This window comes from Leopardus geoffroyi, chromosome A1, assembly GCF_018350155.1.
Source record: "Leopardus geoffroyi isolate Oge1 chromosome A1, O.geoffroyi_Oge1_pat1.0, whole genome shotgun sequence".
NCBI classification, from domain to species: Eukaryota; Metazoa; Chordata; class Mammalia; order Carnivora; family Felidae; genus Leopardus; species Leopardus geoffroyi.
Genome location: NC_059326.1, coordinates 22,466,100 through 22,473,958, shown reverse-complemented (window position 1 = coordinate 22,473,958; position 7,859 = coordinate 22,466,100).

The following is a 7,859-nucleotide window of genomic DNA, read 5'->3' as shown; positions in this document are numbered from 1 at the left end:
TCATCAACAAAACAGCAACCTACTGAATGGGAGAAAATATTTACAAACAATATGTCCAATAAAGAATTAACATCCAAAATAATATAAAGAACCCATACAACTTAATATCAAGAAAATAATCTGATTAAAAAATGGACAGAAGAGGGGCGCCTGGGTGGCGCAGTCGGTTAAGCGTCCGACTTCAGCCAGGTCACGATCTCGCGGTCCGTGAGTTCGAGCCCCGCGTCAGGCTCTGGGCTGATGGCTCAGAGCCTGGAGCCTGTTTCCGATTCTGTGTCTCCCTCTCTCTCTGCCCCTCTTCTGTGTCTCCCTCTCTCTCTGCCCCTCCCCCGTTCATGCTCTGTCTCTCTCTGTCCCAAAAATAAATAAACGTTGAAAAAAAAAAAAAAATGGACAGAAGATCTGAAAAAATATTTTTCTAAAGACATGCAGATGGCCAACAGGACCATGAAAAATGCTCAATGTCATTAAATGTCAGCAAATCAAAACCCACAATGTGATATCACCTCACATCTGTCAGAATGGCTAATACCAAAAAGACAAAACATAACAAGTATTGACAAGAACGAGAAGAAAAGAGAACCCTCATGCACTGTTGGTAGCAATGTAAATTGGTGCAGAAAACAGCATGGAGTCTCCTCTAAAAATTAAAAATAGAGCTACTATACAATCCAATAATTCTACTTCTAGATATTTACCTGAAGAAAACGAAAACAAAATTCAAAATAAAACATATACACTCCTATGTTGATTGCGGCATTATTTACAATAGCCAAGATATGGAAGTAACTTAAAGGTCTATCAATAGGTGAATGGATAAAGAAAAATGGTATATATACAATGGATTTTTACTCAGCCATTAAAGGAATGAAACCCTGCCATTTGTGACAACGTGAATGGACCAAGAGGGTATTATGATAAGTGAAATAAGTCAAACAGAGAATACAAATACTGTATAATTTCACTTTTATGTGGAATCTAAAAAACAAACAAAACAAAACAGAAACAGACTCACAGATACAGAGAATGAACTGATGGCTGCCAGAGGGGAAGAGGTAGGGAGATGGATAAAACAGGGGAAGAGGATTAAATGTACAATCTTCCAGTTACAAAATAAATAAGATGTAATCTTATGTAAGGTACAGCATAGGGAACATAATAATATTGTAACAACTTTGTATGGGGACAGATTTTGTACTGTATATAAATACCAAATCACGGTGTTGTACATCTGAAATGAATACAATATTGTATATCAGTTATTTTTCAGGTTTTAAAAAAATTTTTTTTAACGTTTATTTATTTTTGAGACAGAGAGAGACAGAGCAGGAATGGGGGAGGGTCAGAGAGAGAGGGAGACACAGAATCTGAAACAGGCTCCAGGCTCTGAGCAGTCAGCACAGAGCCTAACGCTGGGCTTGAACTCACGGACCATGAGATCGTGACCTGAGCCGAAGTCAGACGCTTAACTGACTGAGCCACCCAGGCGCCCCTGGGTTTTTTTTAAAGTGGTAATAAAGAAGTCAGTTGAATGAGAAACTTTGATTCAGAAGTGACTTGAAGAAATGTAAACCCTTAAGAATCATGAGAGATATTTCAAGACTGAAATATCCTTCCCCCCACCATAAGTAGGATAGAAGCTTGAACCATTTTAATTTAAAAATTGTAGTGGAACAGATGAGCCAATAACACTGAAGGACTTGAGAAATCACAGAGGGTTGACATCTGCTCAAAGAACCCCCCAAGTGGTTCTGCAGTGTCCTCTCTGCCCCTCATCTCGGCACCTTGAAGCTGCGTGCTCCCTGAGGGAGCAACACCTACAATGTCCAGAGAAGGGACATTTCAAACTTCTTATAGGAGGAAGAACCATTGCTCTGTAAGAATCTGAGCTGGAAACAACATGCTGGTACAAGACAAGGATACCCTCACTCCCTGAACACTACCACTGGATGTCCTGCTGTCTGTAGATCGGAAGCAGCTCGTGTGCTCAGAATCCTTGTTCAACTGCCACAGACCCACCAAATCATCACCCAACTTGGACACCGTCAGATTGGTGAGAAGCCCCTCTAGGAGCAGTGGAGAGTGGGCCTATAACTCGGACCTGAAAGTCCACACAAGACATTTTAAAATTTCCCCATCCTCTCATCTCAGATAATGGACAATGCCAACACGAATCTATTGCTCCCATCTGACCTGCTGGGTCATGCTATGTCTTAACAGGGCCTGTTTTAACAGTACCCCCATACCATATTAGACTCCTCTTTCATAAGACTCTTATGATTGTATCTGAGCAGTGATCTTGCATGGTCCCAAAATAAAAACAATAAAATAAAATAAAATAAAATAAAATAAAATAAAATAAAATAAACCTCAGGTCCAGATAATCAAATCATAGAACCACTCTCTGAATAATTGCAAACATGCACAGAGCAGACTCAACAATATACTTCATAAGGGCAGAGACTTTGGGCATGTCTGGTTCACCGTTGGCTCCCAGGATCCAGCACAGTGCCTGGCAAATAACAGGCCCTCCGTGACTCAGTCTCTTTACTGTTTCTAAATGCCAGGATTCATTTGCGTGGTCTGGTCTCCAGTCTTCAAGCACCGCACTTTAATCCATCCAGGCAGCTGGCCGCCTCTGTCTCCCTGAAGACTTCCAGGACAAGAGGCCATACAGCCTCCCCAGGCTGCTGAGTCACCTTCCTATCAGGAAATTGTTTCTGCCTTAGCTAAATAGGTAAGCAATTTTCTGTCTATTTCAGACAGAAAACCCAAGTTTAAAAAAAGATTAAGTGAACAGCTCAAGGTTATACGCAAACCCTGGTCCCGTCAGGAATAGAACCCAAGTGGTTCCTAACATTCAATCCTATAGTTTCAATCCTGTTCCTTTTGCAACAGAGCCTATCTTTATAATTTACAGATATTGTTCCCAAATTCCTCACTGGAAATTCTTCCTAAATATTGAGGGTAAAATGGCTTCATGTACCCAATAGAGAGAGAATATATATAAAAAGAAATTTTTCCCGCGTGAGGAATGAATCACTGTAAAGAACATTTGTTCAGTCGTTTCATTGTAAGATGAGAGCATTCCTCCCGGCTGCCACAAAATCCAAATGCTCCATTTTGTTACTAAACAATCCTTTTAACACCAAGCCAAAAATAAGTCACAATGTTAATGCAAACATCTTGCAAGCCAAATAAAAGAACTATGCCAAATTTATCAGAGTTAGAGGGAAATTGTGTTGGATCTGTCTGCCTCTGAGAAACTTTCTATTAGATCACAGTCAATAGGGTACCAGCATCTGCTGATGCCAAGTGAAAGACATGAGTAATAACAGACAGCTTTAGAAAATACATTTTTCTTCCATAGTTAGCAATGCATGACTCACTAGAACTCTCTAGACACTATACGGCATGAATGACTCAAAATTCTACCAAGGACAGAGCACAATCAGTTCTCTCTTCCTACACTAGGATTTCTTGTCTCAATTATCACTGATTTGTTAGCTTACTTCAAAGGCAGAAATCTTGGTTCACTCTCCTTCCTTTTTTAAAAACAGTGGTACATATAAAAATAAATATTGAAGTGCTGCAGGAAGACAGAGACTAAACATTATAATGAATACTGAAAGCAAATTTCAACTGGCCTAACTCCCATCATTTGCCAGGCCACATTGGGAAATGACCATGGTTAATTTCCTTCTCAAATATTTACCAATGAGTAGAGATTATTGCAATATGAGAAATGCCTTATAGTTACAATGACCTTCCCATCCAAATTTTCAGTAGCCAATATTAGTATCAAAGATATTTTGGAAAATAATTTAGTAGTCACTCTCTGTGGCACAGGTCTTGATTTCCCTCAAATAACTATTTTCTTCAGCTCTTTCCTTTCCATTCCATCTGACATTCCAACTCCAGATTGATTTTCCTAAAATTTTTTTTTTCTGGTTATGACAATAGTTTAGCATAATGACAAAGACTACAGGTCTTGGAATTAGACCACTTGACTTGAAATTTTGGATTCATCCATTCATTTTTAACCTCTTTATGCCTCATTTTCTCATCTGTGACATGGAGTTCGTAAGATACTTGCATAACTTTTATTTTAACTTTGTATTAAAAATGAGTATATAAGAAAATAGAGCATTCATGGCTAAGAGCATAGGCTCTAGAGTCAGACCTGGAGTCAAAAACCCTGACTCTGCCATTGAACTGTCTACAAATCATACTACTTATCCAACACTGTGTAACAAATCACCCTAAAACTTTCTGGATTGTGAAAGAAATAATCATTTTTCATCTTCCACATTTTCTGTAGGTCAGAAATTTGGGAGTTGCTTGGCTAGATCTCTGATGAGGTTGCAATCAGATGTTGGCTGGGGTTGCATTTGGCTAAAGACTAGACAGGGGTTGGAAAACCCACCTCCAAGGTAGCTCACTCACATTGCAAGTTGGTGCAGGCTATTGGCAGGGATATTTAGTTTCCTTCCACGTTGGCTCCATAGGCTCCTTGAGTGTCCTGATGATATTGCAATTGGCTTACTCCAGAATGAGTGATCCAAAAGTGCAAAGCAGAGACTGCAAAGCCTTTGTGACCTTGCCCTGGAAATTACATACCATCACTTCTGCCATATTCCATTGGTCACACTGGTCAGCCCTGACTCAATGTTAGAGGGGACTGAACAAGGGCACAGACATCAGGAGGTAAGGATTTCTGGCAGTTATCTTGGAAAATAACTACTGCAAAGAACTCAGAGAAGACTTTTTAAGCTTTTAAAGCCTTAGTCTCCTGATTTGCCTACTATAGACACTAGCAATATACTCCTCTCATAAGACTGTATAAGAATTAGATGAGATGATGCATGTAAAGTATGTGGTATGAACATCGATTAATGTATAGAACTGTTGAATCACTATATTGTACACCTAAAAATATCTAATATAACACTGTATGATAGTTATACTTGAATTGTAAAAATAAATTTAAAAAATTTTAAATAAAAAATATATATTTAAAGTACTTGGTACAAAGTAAGTATCCAAAAACATTATTTAGTATTAATATAATACAGTAGTAGTCAAACTATTCTGGGACAGTCCTGAGGAAGGAAATGTTATTCCAAAGAGTGGGCAGAGCTATAAACTCCCTCCTTCCATTATTACTTCTTCCAGTAGACTTCATTTTATTTCATATATATCAGGCCTCCTCATAAGATTTTTCCCTTGAAGAAAATATTCCCCAATTGAAAAAAAAAAAAAAAAAGTAAACCAATTAGATGAACATAGGGGAAGGGAAGGAATAATAAGATAAAAACAGAGAGGGGGGCAAACAATAAGAGACTCATAAATATAGAGGACAAGCCAAGGGTTGCCGGAAGGGTGTGGAGTGTGGGGAAGGGCTAAATGGGTGATGGGCATTAAGGAGGGCACTTGTTAGGACGAGCACTGGGTGTTGTATGTAAGTGATGAATCATTGGGTTCTACTCCTGAAATCAATACTACACTGTATGTTAACTAACTTGAATTTAAATAAATAATTTTTTTAAGTAAACAACTTCTGTAAGTCATGTTTGTTTCAAATATTAGGAATTTTAGGATAAATATGCATATAAGTGTGTATACACATACATATGTATATATGCATATACAGTAGACAAATATGTATATAAATATGTATATATCTATATCTATAGAGCTAGAGAGAGAGATAAAATTTCCATATAGATAGCATTACCTAGCTAATAGAGGTAATGTGATTGGAAAGCAGAGAATATCAGATTGAAAAGCCCATAAAAGACCACCCACTCCAATGTTAAAAACCTTAAGATTGTTAAGCAACTCATTTTCCATAGTAATCACATGGAAGTGCAGATTTGAGGATACTGGAAGAATAGACTGAGTAAACTCCTACACGTTCTGAAGCTTCATCCATTCATCATTGCATTTATTCAAGCATCTATTTTGTGCACACACTGTCCTAACTGCTGGGTATAAGCAGTGAACAAGATATAGAGTCCCACCTACCATGGAGCTTATATTTTTGTGAAGGAGAAACATGGAATAAACAGATAAATGAGCACCACAATTTCGGTCACTGATAAATGCTATGATAATAATGAAATACAGCAATGTGATAAAGTGAAAAGTAATGGGCCTGACGTAACATTTGAGATGAGACATGAACAATGGGAAGAAACCAGCCGTATCAGGAACTGAGAGATAAATTCATAGAAATGTACTAACATGGCGCCTTGGGAAGACTGAGCCATCAGGCAGCCTCATTCCAATGGAATTCATTAAAGTCATTCACTATGCATTAAAGTCTTTGACATTTTATTTGAAGACCTGTGTGCCTTTGATACTTCATCTGCATAAGGACATGTGGCTGAAGTTGCTGACCAGAGCCAAATTTTCTGGCAAAAAATAAAATAAAATAAAATAAAATCAGTGGAATTGCCAATAGATGGTGTGGCTGAAACTAACACCTCCAAATTAAAAACTAGGCCTGAATTGGGGCCATTCTAAAAATATTCTGGACTATCTGGAAGATCAAATAAAACCTATGAAGTTAGAAATCAGTAGAATGAAGACCAAAGTATAGAAAAGATAACCTATACGCTCTTGTCTACGTTTCCCCAGACATTTCAACCCTTACTTTTCCCCACTAATGAATACACTTAGAGTGTTAGGGTGGGAGAGGCAAGGGGAAGAAAGAAATAAATGTGATGCATAAGTCTTAAGGAGGAAAGGAGTAGATTACAAGGTAAAATCAAACTATGCTGGAGTTGGAAGAGCCCCTAGACATTGTCCTGTGTAATCCCCTCATGTCATACATGACCAAACTAAGCCTCAAAGAAAGGAAGCAACTTCCCCAAAGTATATAGTCAATGGCTTTTTGCAGCTACCTCACACACCAACGGAGGGAGGCGGAGTGAAATCCCTTATTTCACATATAGCCTCATCTTCAAATAATGTGAGCAAGGATCTCTTCATCCTGAGTTCAGGGGGTGCTCCACCCTCAGATCGTATTCCCAGGAGGTAAAATGCCTTAATTTACAAGAACTTCCTTCTGGAACCTCTTGTGCCAGGAATAGCAATAATGATGGATTCCTTTTACCAAGCACCTTTCTTATACTATTTTTCGTCAGTTCTTCCCTTGCTCTTGTCTATCTTCCTTCCATCTTTCCACACTATTGAGTGCCAGGGATATACTAATGAGCAAGATGGATAGAGTCCCTGTATTAAGGAACTAAGAATGGAGGAGTTAGATAAACAATCAAACAAGTCTCCAAAATAAATGCTATACAGTAGTCCTCCCTTATCTGCAGTTTTGTTCCGTGATTTCAGTTCCCCACACTTTCAGTTAGTGGCAGTCAACCTTGGTCAGGAAGAAGATCCTCCTGAAATACTGTCAGAAGTTCAGTAGTAGCCTTACGGTATATCACAGTGCGTACATCATTGACCTCACTTCATCTCGTTACACAGGCATTTTATCATCTCACATCATCACAAGAAGGGTGAGTATAGTACAATAAGATATTTTGAGAGAGACCATATTTACACAGCTTTTATTACAGTACTCTTATAATTGTTCTATTTTATTATTAGTCATTGGTGTTAATTTCTTACTATACCCAATTTATAAATTAAACTTTATCATAGGTGTGTATGGATAGGAAAAAAAACAGTGTATATAGGGTTCAGTACTACCTGTGGTTTCAGGCATCCACTGGGGGACCTTGACAGGTATCCCCTTTGAATCAGGGTGGGAGGGACCCCTGCACTTGGGGAAGTATGGGGCGTTATGGATCTGCTGAGCAGAGGCGACTAACCTGGTCCAGAGGAGGATGGGTGGG